The sequence below is a fragment of the Chiloscyllium plagiosum genome, chromosome 17 (genome assembly GCF_004010195.1).
Source record: "Chiloscyllium plagiosum isolate BGI_BamShark_2017 chromosome 17, ASM401019v2, whole genome shotgun sequence".
NCBI lineage: Eukaryota > Metazoa > Chordata > Chondrichthyes > Orectolobiformes > Hemiscylliidae > Chiloscyllium > Chiloscyllium plagiosum.
In genome coordinates, this window is record NC_057726.1 from 57879820 (window position 1) to 57891985 (window position 12166).

Here is a 12166-nt window from a genome sequence, read left to right on the forward strand (position 1 = left end):
ACAGAACTGGCTCAAAGGTAGAAGACAGAGGGTGGTGGTTGAGGGTTGTTTTTCAGACTGGAGGCCTGTGACAAGTGGAGTGCCACAAGGATCGGTGCTGGGTCCTCTACTTTTTGTTATTTACATAAATGATTTAGATGCGAGCATAAGAGATACATTTAGTAAGTTTGCAGATGACACCAAAATTGGAGGTGTAGTGGATAGCGAAGAAGGTGGGTGACACAGTGACACAGTGGTTAGCACTGCTGCCTCACAGCGCCAGAGACCAAGGTTCAATTCCTGCCTCAGGCGACTCTCTGTGTGGAGTTTGCACGTTCTCCCCGTGTCTGCGTGGGTTTCCTCCAGGTGCTCTGGTTTCCTCCCACAAGCCAAGAATGTGCAGGTTAGGTGAATTGCCCACAGTGTTAGGTGAAGGGGTAAATGTAGGGGAATGGGTCTGGGTGGGTTGCGCTTCGGCAGGTCAGTGTGGACTTGTTGTGCTGAAGGACCTGTTTCCACACTGTAAGTAATCTAAAAAAAAGGTTTGCTCAGATTACAACAGGATCTGAACCAGATGGGCCAATGGGCTGAGAAGTGGCAGATGGAGTTTAATTCAGATAAATGTGAGGTGCTGCATTTTGGGAAAGCAAATCTTAGCAGGACTTATGTACTTAATGGTGAGGTCCTCGAGAATGTTGCTGAACAAAGAGATTTTGGAGTGCAGGTTCATAGCTCATTGAAAGTGGAGTCGCAGGTAGATACGATAGTGAAGAAGGCGTTTGGTATGCTTTCTTTTATTGGTCAGAGCATTGAGTACAGGAGTTGGGAGGTCATGTTGCAGCTGTACAGGACATTGGTTAGGCCACTGTTGGAATAGCGCATGCAATTCTGGTCTCCTTCCTATCGGAAAGATGTTGTGAAACTTGATAGGGTTCAGTAAAGATTTAAAAGGGTGTTGCCAGGGTTGGAGGATTTGAGCTATAGGGAGAGGCTGAACAGGCTGGGGCTGTTTTCCCTGCAGCGTCAGAGACTGAGGAGTGACCTTATAGAGGTTTACAAAATCATGAGGGGCATGGATAGGATAAATAGAAAAAGTCTTTTCCTTGGGGTGGGGGAGTCCAGAACCAGAGGGCATAGGTTTAGGGTGAGAGGGGAAAGAAATAAAAGAGACCAAAGGGACAACTTTTTCACACAGTGGATGGTACATGTATGGAATGAGCTGCCTGAGGAAGTCGTGGAGGCTGGTACAATTGCAACAGTTAAGAGGCATTTGGATGGGTATATAAATAGGAAGGGTTTGGAGGGATATGGGCTGGGTGCTGGCAGGTGGGACTAGATTGGGTTGGGATATCTGGTCGGCATAGATGGGTTGGACCGAAGGGTCTGTTTCCATGTTTTACATCTCTATGACTCTATAATTGCAGTGAACAACCACCAGTATTGTGTGGCATATTATGGGGTCAGAGTGAAGAGTACAATAAGAAGTCCTCAGTTCTGAGGAAGGGTCACCAGACCCAAAACATTAACTCTGATTTATTTTCAGATGCTGTTAGACCTGCTGAGCTTGTCCAGCAACTTCGGCTTTTATTTCTGATTTACAACATCTGTGGTTCTTTCGGTTTTTATTTAGTGCAACAAGGGGGGTGTGGGGGGTGCTAGGGCAGGGGCTCAGTGAAACAACGCAGGATACTTCATAAGATCATTATCCATCAAAGTTTGACACCGAGACACATCAACAACATTACAGGGTTAATAGTCAACAGCTTGATCAAAGAGGTGGATTTGAAAGGAACATCTTAAAAGGAGTCTGGAGTTCAGGGAGGAAACTCCAAAGCTTAGGGCCCAGACAATTCTTGAATACTGAATGCCTGCTCTATATCCACACGGTACTAAGTCAAATAGGGATTGGAATACTCTTTAGTTCCTTGGACAAGTACAGTTTCAATACTCGAGAGGCTGAATATCATGTAGGACAAAGCAGCTCACTTGACTGGCAACCCATCCACTGCCGACATGAGGCAGTATAGCACCTGGTCCAGGTTCCTACAAAAGCTCTTTCTAAACTGGCATCTTGAAGGACAAAAACAAGAGGTACAAAGGAATACTGCCACCAGTCAAGTTTTGTGCGCAAACCACACTACATCCTGATTTGGCTTTATGGGGAGTCCTTGTTTTATGTCTCCCCTTTTGAAACTTTTTCACTTTGACATTATTTCTTTTTTATCTTTGCTCATTTCAAGAGTCATTTTAATATTCCTTATTTCCTTGTCACATCTCATGTAATCATGGTTCTCACAAAATCACATCAACAGCAAGTTTCCCTGAATGTTTTGCTAGAGTTAGCATCATTGTGTCTGTACCCTACTGGTGAAGATCATGTGTTTTAAAAATAGTTCTGTGCTTAGTTTTCCAAAAATTCCCTGCTGTTCATACCTATACTAATAAAGAAACTGGCGTGGGCTGTTTTCTTAGAAGAATTCTCTGCTGTATTGTACTCCACAATAATTTGCCTAAGCAGGTACAATAGCTGAGTTGTATTGTACCTGTACTGTAGATTTGTTAAAAAGATATGTCTTCCAACAGAAAAACCCACTTTCTTCACTGAAGCTTTCCTCATTTGTCTGTCAAGTTTTTTCAACTAGGAATACAATGCTGTGTATGTATGGCATAGTATTTCAATATTTTCACTGGCTTTTGAGCAAAACTTATCCTCAGTACCCAATTCACGGGTCATGATTTTCAGGAATATAACCCAATTTTAAATGAGGGCATCCTGTATATCACCAATCTTTATTGTTACTGAGTTAAAATCCTAAACTCCCTTCCTGACAACACTGTGGATGTACATGCACCACATGAACTTCAGCAATTCAATAGGTGACTCCCTGTCACCTTCTCAAATGCAATCATGGATGGGCATTAACTAATCAGAAATGGCAACATCCAGAGAATAAATAAATTGGAAAAACTCGATGGCAATCAGTAATGGTGGCAAAATTGATAACTGAGTATGTTCAGGAGGGCAGGATTAGAGATGAAATGGGAGTTTTGAGTTATTACTCAAGCTCAAAAATAACAAATGATCAGCATTTCTAATGAAGGGCTTATGGCCGAAGCATCGATTCTCATGCTTCTCGGATGCTGCCTGACTTGCTGTGCTCTTTCACCACAACACTCTCGACAAATGATCAGCATTAGTACACAAATAACAGATAAACATGGCACACCATTGAAGTGGGCTCGGGGAGATTCTGAGTGCCATTTAAGCCATGAAAACTGAATTGAACTATTGACAGAGTTTGACATGTGATCAATCAGGTTTTACCAGTTTACTTGTGCATTTAACAGCAATAAGTGTCATCACTGGAATAATTTGTTCAATGCATCCTCACATTAAATTTCAACGTTTAATATGATTATGACTGATTCTTGGCCAAAACTTGACTTCTATGCATGTTACCCAAATCCTTCGATGTTTGAGATTTTTTTTAAAAATCTCAACCTTAATCTTGAGTACACACAGAACTTCTGCAGACAATTCTAAACATTCACAAGCTGAAATAAAGAAATCACTCACATCAGTCCTGAATAATTGAACTCTTATCCTGAGGCTGGGGCCCATGTTCCCGATTGCCCAACCAGGGAAGCAATGTGTCTAATCATTTAGCCCATCGAATCCCTGTATGTTTCAATGAGATAACCTCTCATTTTCTAGGTTTTTAATTGCATTCAATTATTCATCTTCTATAGTACAATTTGAACCTACATCCCCATCCTACTTATCTGAGCTTTATGTAGGACTAGTCTAGTGACATATCCACCTTCCTCTTCATTTTCCTAAACTGCAGAGTGTGTAGGGTCAATTTACTCAGCATTTCATTGCAGCATAACCCTCCTCCATTCAAGAGACCAACCTAGTAAGCTCTTGATGTTCCAGGTTTCAATACTAATATATCCTCAAATATGGAAATCGAAAGTGCAAACAGTACTCCAATGTGCTCTCATCAAATCCTTATACAACTGCAATAAGATTTCTTCATTCTTATCCTCTAATTCCATTGCAATAAAGGCCAACTTGCCATTTACCTCCAAATGGTTTGCTCTGCGTGGATATAAACCTGCTGCATTCCTTATGTGAATATACTCAAGCCTCTCTTAACATAAGCATTTGTAAGTTCCATGCTTTTAAAAATATTGATTTTCTATTCTTACTACCAAAGAAAATAAACCCTCACTTTTCAAATTATAGTCCTCCTTGTCACCCATTCACTTGAACTGATTTATAGGCAGTTCCCAAGTTTTGAAGGGGTTCTGTTCGAGAGTCTGTTTGCAAGTTGATTTGTACACGAGCTGGATCACAATGCAGGACAACGTAAAAGGAACCATATGTAAGTAAAGAAAGTTTTTGTATGTCAAGTTATTAAAGTTAAACACCTGCGTGCGATCACGTCAGTAAGTCAGATGTTATAAATTGGGGAACCTCTGTAACTAGGTGTCCTCCTCTCAGCTTAAACTCCCATCTAACTTTGCATCCTTCATAAATTACTCTCTCTTCATCGAAGTCAGTAAAAAATATTTTCAGTAAGTGAGACCTTAGTGCTGATCCTTGCAGAATTCCACTTATTATAGCCTGTCAATTTAAAAATGCTGCATTTACCTCTAATCTGTGCTTTCTTTCCATTAACCAACATTCTTCCATGCTAATATAACAGCATCCAATTTTATTAGCCCTCATCTTAATGTTTCATCAGATCAAATATTTTTAAAAATTCAAGTACAAGGTCTCTACAGTTCCCTTTTTATACACCACATTCTACAGCTTATAAAAAATATTAAATTTGTCAAAAACAATTTACCTTTCACAAAACCATTGGTTATGTCTGATCATATGATTTTAAATACATGTTTAAGGTGAATTAGCCATGGTAAATGCGGGGTTACAGGTATGGGTGGAATGCTTTTCGGAGGGTCAGTGCAAACTCAGTGGGCAATATGGCCTCTGTCTACACAATAGGGATTCTATGCATTTCTTTAATAGATTTCAGTATCTTGCCAAAAACTGCCATCAGGCTAACTGTCCTATAGTTTGTTCTCTCTTCTTGAATAGCAGTGCTATAATTTCACTTCCCTCGTTCTGTCAGCCACAGTTGGCTCTATCTTGTTGATTTTTTATTCTAGATACACGTTCAAAAATTTAATTTAATTTCTTAAAATGCAATACAGTTTAACTTTTCATTCACCCCATAATATCTAGATTTCAGATTGAACAATGGCTTTCAGAAATCAATTATTTTTTCACAATGACACAGCTGCAATTATGCTATAGAATTTAACTAAAATTGAAATCAAAAACAACTATATTTATTGCAATGCATCAACATCTGCCATTGTAATTCCAGCTGTGGTAAGCATTTGCAATGTAACAGTTTCAACTGTAGGTACACTTGGAAATTTAGGACAGGTCAACCAATCCAAGTTTACATTATCTGATGCAGGCGTAAATACAGGCATCAACCCAATCAAAATAAAAAAACAAACTTAAAGCTCTGTGAGAAGCACACACTGCAATCCTCACTCCTCAGTTCTTTATTATTTCAAAAATCCATTTCACCTTTAAATGCCTTCAGTAATCTAGCCTCCACAACTTGTAGACAGGGGTTGGTTTCCTTTGTACAGAGAACATGGAAGGAGAAGATGAGATTGAGATGTAAAAAATTAAGAGGGATACGGATAGGGTCAATGAGAAGGAACCTATCCCCTTGCTGGAAGGATCACTGACTGGGGCATATAGTAAATCCTTGGTATCCACAAAATCATGAATTCGTCTATCCGCGCCAAAAAAAATCAACAAAATTCAACATCTGCAGGCAAAACTTACATATCCACAATTTTTAACACTTTTTTTTAAAAACTCGTGAGCTACATACTCACAAATTGAATCATTTATAGGTATTCTCAATAACTAACCCTCATGGATACTGAGGAATTACTGTAGATTTAAGGTAAGAGACGGGAGGCTCACCAGGGACGTGATGAAGGTGGTGGGAATCTCAAACTCACCACCTGAAAGGGGCAAGACTGGGTAAGAGGCTGAAATCCCATAACATTTTTGTAGTATTTAGGTACACTTGCAATGCTAAGGCACACATGGCAAGTGGATTAGAATAGTTAGGTGGTAGTCTCAACGCCCCAAAGGGCTTTTTCTGCGCTGTCAAAGTCACCATAATCCCAGAGGACCACTGGGGACTTCCACGGCTCTGGTACAGAGCAAAGGTAACACCAAAAAGAAAGTGAAATATTGTAATGCCCTCCACTTTTTCCATAACAATAAAACAAATGCACGTTCTACAAGATTGGGACAACAAATCAATTTGTTTATAAAAACACACGAGGTGACAGTACAGGAAGTACTGTAACAAATCACAAGAGCAGCTGTGAAGATAATGTGGTGAGCAGATCGACCCTGTGAGTAAACAAGAAGTTGATCAGACTTCCCAGTGAGGGACCCTTTCCCTTTCAGCCACTGTCAGGGACTCCAGGGCACGGGGTTCTTACAGCGGCTGCTTGGAGACACGCTGAGCTTCTCAGCGCAAGCCCCCGGCTCCGCCAGAGCTGGCTCTGGGGCCTGCAGTCCTTTCACTCGAGGCCGGGAGTCAGGCCCTCTTTTACCCCCCCACCGGCCAGCTCCATCCCTGCCCGACCGCCGTTCACAAAATGGGGTTCGACGCGATGATACCAACCCGCTCTCCGAGTTCACGTCCAGCTGCTGGCTTGGCCTGGCCCCACTTCACTTCACTTCACTTCGCCTCGCCTCGCCGCCGCCGTGCGCAGACACAGCCTCCGGGTTGAAGACCGCCCCCACAGCTTCCCCCTTCTCCCAAACCTGAGTGGGTGGGCGGGGTCCTCCGGCCGGCCTGACCGACTGACAGCCGAGAGGGCCAACCGCGGCCAGGGCAAAGCCCGATTGACAGCGGCGGCGACCAATCAACGCCGGGTGACCGTCAGACCGTCAGGGTACGAAGGCCGGAGGGGGGCGGAGCACCGCGGGGGTGAGTAGTTCCCGTTGCTGTCGCAGGGGGCGCTATGGCAGTGTGTGGAACCCAACACGAGCCGACCTCCTGCAGCGTTGCTCCTGGATGAAACATGAGCATTTGGTTTAACTGGTTTCTCGCCAGAGCACCCACAAGGACGTCACCTCGAATATTACACAATCGGAATGCACAAATATTCCCCCTATCTGCATGACCCCCAAACCTTTCATTCTGGGAAGAAAATCGAAAATGTTGGAAATGCTCAACAGATCTGGCAGCATCATAGAGTCATAGAGATGTACAGCATGGAAACAGACCCTTCGGTCCAACCCGTCCATGCCGACCAGATATCCCAACCCAATCTAGTCTCACCTGCCAGCGCCCAAACGATATCCCTCCAAACCCTTCCTCTTCATATACACATCCAAATGCCTCTTAAATGATGCAATTGTACCAGCCTCCACCACTTCCTCTGGCAGCTCATTCCATACATGTACCACTCTCTGTGAGAAAACGTTGCCCCATACGTCTCTTTTATATCTTTCCCCTCTCACCCTAAACCTATGCCCTCTACTCCTCGACCCCAGGGAAAAGACTTTGCCTATTTATCCTATCCATGCCCCTCATAATTTTGTAAACCTCTATAAGGTCACCCCTCAGCTTCAGACACTCCAGGGAAAACAGACCCAGCCTGTTCAGCCTCTCCCTATAGCTCAAATTCTCCAACCCTGGCAACATCCTTGTAAATCTTTTTTAAACCCTTTCAAATTTCACAACATCTTTCCGATAGGAAGGAGACCAGAATTGCATGCAATATTCCAACAGTGGCCTAACCAATGTCCTGTACAGCCATCTGAGGTAACCCTCTTCGCTGTCCACTACACCTCCAATTTTGGTGTCATCTGCAAACCTATGAACTGTACCTCTTATGCTCGCATCCAAATCATTTATCAGTGTCAAAATAGTTAAGGTTTGATTAGTACTGGTAAGAGCTGAGGACATGAAACATTAATTCTACTCTCTTCACCTATGCTGCTAAAATCACCAAGTGTTATCCACATTATGTTTTTATTTCAGGTTTGAAATGTGGACAGTATTATGTTCTCCATTAACTCTAAGGATTTGTTGGTCTGACTCATAATATGCTAACTGCATTTCCATAGCCTAAAAATCCTATCTAAGCCCTAACATTCTGACTTCCAAGACTAACCAAAATGAAAACTACAGTTGCACTGTCAATTGCATAATATCAATAGTGATCATGGAATCATATGGAGCACTGGAGTAGGAATAAGCCATCCAGCCACTTGAGTATATGTTATCATTTGACGAAATATTGATTGATCTAATTCCATACAGATGCCTTTGACTATATCCATGGCTACCTTTGTTAACTGAAATACTCTACCATTTTTGTGTTCAGCATAGACTTACCTGTTGTTGGAGTCAGGGACTGACTCTCTGCCCAAATAAAAGGGCATCTGTAAATCCAGTCAAACATGTGGGTGGGGAACCAGGGACATTACTTCAGGGAGTTTGTTAGCTCAGTTGACTGGACAACTGATTTGCAATGCTGAGTAATGCCAACTCTGTGGTTCAATTCTCACACCAGTTGACATTAACATGAAGGATTCTCCTTCTCAGCTGAGTGTGGTAACCTTCTGGTTAAACCACCACCAGTTGTGTCTCTGTGTGTCTCTCCCTCTCTCCAATAAGAGAATGGCGCTCTGGGATTATGGCAACATTACCTCGTAATTCATTTTAACTGAGCATTAGTCAGTGCTTTTACCAGAAAGAAATAGCAGCACAGTTCATTCATGGAGATAGTGTTGTTGGTGAAAAATTGAATGTTAGCCTATATCTTGAGATCTATCCATACATGTTAGGTTTGCTCTTGCACATTTTGGTTCATCACAAAACCATTAGAAACTAAAAGAAATTAAGACTATTTAGCCCATCGAGCCTACAATAGATCAAGGCTGGCCTGAATGTGACCTTAACTCATTTCTTTTTAACAAGGTGCTGAAAATGCAATCTGATAATGATGCAACAAGAGAAACAAAGTGGGGTCTAAGTATCACTATTAGTCAATAAGACTGAAAAATAAACAGTATAATGATGCAAAAAAAGTGTGCTAGAGTGGGTGAATTAAATGCAAAATCATTTATAGAAAGAGTAACAAAGAAATGTTAGATTAAGAGATAAATGGTAAAAAAGGAATAGAAGGAAAAAACAAAAGTAAACATTCAAATTTAAAATGTGCTTTCCTAAACTCTCCAACTGCAATTAGAACCTGAAAGAACAAGACTTCCATACTTATAATAGGAGAAAGTGAGGACTGCAGATGCTGGAGTACCAAAGTTGAAAAATGTGGTGCTGGGAAAACACAGCAGGCTGGCCTGCTGTGTTTTTCCAGCACCACATTTTTCCATACTTATAATAGTTAACTTTCAGTGCCAAATAGATTGATGGACTGTAATTAAACATTTTAAACAATTAAACATATTTACACCGAAATAATAAGACTTAACTTTCTGTGATGTTTAATCAATATCGGCTTTTTAATTTCAAAATGTATTCTATTTATATATCACGTAGTCACAAATGCAGTTCAGTTCTGTACAGTAGCATTTTAAGGAAACAAATAAAAATTGGTATTTACCTCTATCCAAATAAACCAAAGGCATCGCTTACTTGAACCAGACTGTATTTACCAGCATTTAAGGCATCAGGACAGTGAGATAACTGAATTCAGCTGTGGAAGTACAACATCTTCAAGCCATCCATTGAGGCAGAGAGCTAAGTTAGCCATAGAGAGGAACATTTTCCAACTGTCCTCACCAAATTTTCTGTACACATCACCAAAGTGCATGCTATTTGTTCCACCATCATCTTGACAGTAAAGTCTGGCTCAATGTTACTTAAGAGTGACAACCTGTGTCATCCTAAAGTGAAAGAGCAGGACATGACTAAATAATCATGTAAATAACTTTGTGGTTCACTTTGGCTTCTGTGGTTTGTAATTTATGGCACTCAACTGAAAATTAAATCTCCAATTGTTTTTTCTATGTCTGTGCTGACATCACAACTACAGTGACAGCAACAGAAGATTTACTTTCATCCTGTAACCTGGAGTAAAATGAATTAATCAGGTTTGGCAACAAGAAAGCTGATCAAAACATTTATTTTTGAAACTGATAGAAGCTGACAAAAAAGCATCACATTAAATCAAAGTTTATGATGGAAAATGAAATGTCAAGGCATATGGGGTGGCATATTATCACAGATAGAAGATTGGCTGGCTAACACAAAGCCGATAAGGCAGAAATTAGTCTGTTTCATGTTGGCATGAACTAATAAGTGGTGTACCACAGGGATCATTGTTGGAACCTAAACTATTTATAATTTAAATAAAGGACTTGAATGAACCTTTAGAAGGTATGGTTTTCAAACTTGTTGATGACTCAAAATTAGAAGGAAAAGTAAGTTGTGAAGAGAATGTAAGGAGGCTACAAAAAGATTTAGTTTGGTGAAAGTGAATAGACAAAGGGGTGACAAGTTTTCATGCAATGTGGAAAAATGTGAAATGGCATGAAGAATAGAAAAGAAGCATATTACCTAGTGCACGAATCACAAACGGGTTGGTGTGCACATACAACAAGAAATCGAGAAAGACAATAGAATGTTTTCATTTATTGTGAAGGGAATTGAATACAGAAGGAGAGAGAATTATCTTTAGTTATACACGGCACTGGTGAATTTGCATCTGTGGTACTTAGAGACATGTAGTCATAGAGTACAGCACAGAAGCAGGCACTTGGGTCCAACGACTCCGTGCTTAACCTAATCTAGACCCATTTGTGTAAAACTGGCCCATCCAGTTTTACACAAGGATGTTTCCAGGGTTGGAGGTTTTGAGCTATAGGGAGAGGCTGAACAGGCTGAGGCTGTTTTTCCTGGAGTGTCGAAGGCTGAGGGGTGACCTTATTGAGATTTACAAAATCATGAGGGGCATGGATAGGATAAATAGACAAAAACTGGCCCATCCCTCGAACTTCTTCCTATTCATATACACATCCAGATGCCTTTTAAGTGCTGTAATTGTACCAGCCTTCACTACTTCCTCTGGCAACTCATTCCATACACGCCCAACCCTCCGTGAGAAAACGTTGTCCCTTAGGTCTCTTTTATATCTTTCCCCTCTCACCCTAAACTATGCCCTCTACTTCTGGACACCCCCATCCGAGGGAAAAGACTTTGTCTATTTATCCTATCCATGCCCCTCATGATTTTGTAAATCTCAATAAGGTCACCCCTCAGCCTTCGACACTCCAGGAAAAACAGCCTCAGCCTGTTCAGCCTCTCCCTATAGCTCAAAACCTCCAACCCTGGAAACATCCTTGTAAATCTTTTCTGAACTCTTTCAAGTTTCACAACAGGAAGGAGACTGATAGGAAGGAGCCCAGAATTGCATGCAATATTCCAAAAGTGGCCTAAGCAATGTCCTGTACAGCCGCAACATGACGTCCCAACTCCTATACTCAATACTCTGACAATAAGGAAAGCATACCAAATGCATTCTTCACTATCCCATCTACCTGCTACTCTACTTTCAAGAAGGTAACAGCAGTTTTAAAAGGGAGAAGAGCAGACAAAGGAAACACATGGTGAGGGCAGTGCAGGAGAGAGAGAGAGAGAGAGAAAACCTGCACAGTTACTGCCTTAGCTGTTTTTGAACTCATGTGTCGCTGGACATCGGACTGCATCTGGGAAAATTAACAAACAGTGAATTTCACAACTAATCTTGGAGGAACCGGTTTGGGTGAAGTTCACAGCACAGATTCAGATAAGTTCATTGTTGTTTTAAGTCTGTCCAAGAGAAAGGCTGTATTAGTGAGTATAGTGGGTTCTTTCATGATTATACGTTTTTGGAGATAAGTCCCTTGATTAAACTTAAAATATAAGCCATAGCTATTAATTTAACCTGGTGCAGTGTTTTGTAGAGGAATAAGATGTTGTTATTTTCTGGGTCTGTAGATTGTGAAGGAGCAAAAATGGCCTTTGCTGTGATATGTACTTCTTGTCAGATGTGGGAGTTCAAAGAAAGTTTAAGGGTTGCTGCGGATTATATCTGCCATAAATATTGTTGGATGCGA

The 12166-nt window shown here is 41.2% G+C and overlaps 1 protein-coding gene across 3 annotated transcripts in view; it reads right to left on the reverse strand.

Moving 5' to 3' along the window:
* Positions 1-6819, reverse strand: part of mbtps1 (membrane-bound transcription factor peptidase, site 1) — a 139673-nt gene extending 132854 nt beyond the window's left edge. For all 3 annotated transcript variants that reach the window (XM_043707205.1, XM_043707204.1, XM_043707203.1), the window contains exon 1: positions 6720-6819. The gene's annotated coding sequence lies outside the window, so the exon portion shown is untranslated. The remainder of the gene's footprint in view (positions 1-6719) is intronic.
* Between the last annotated feature and the right edge of the window lie 5347 nt (positions 6820-12166).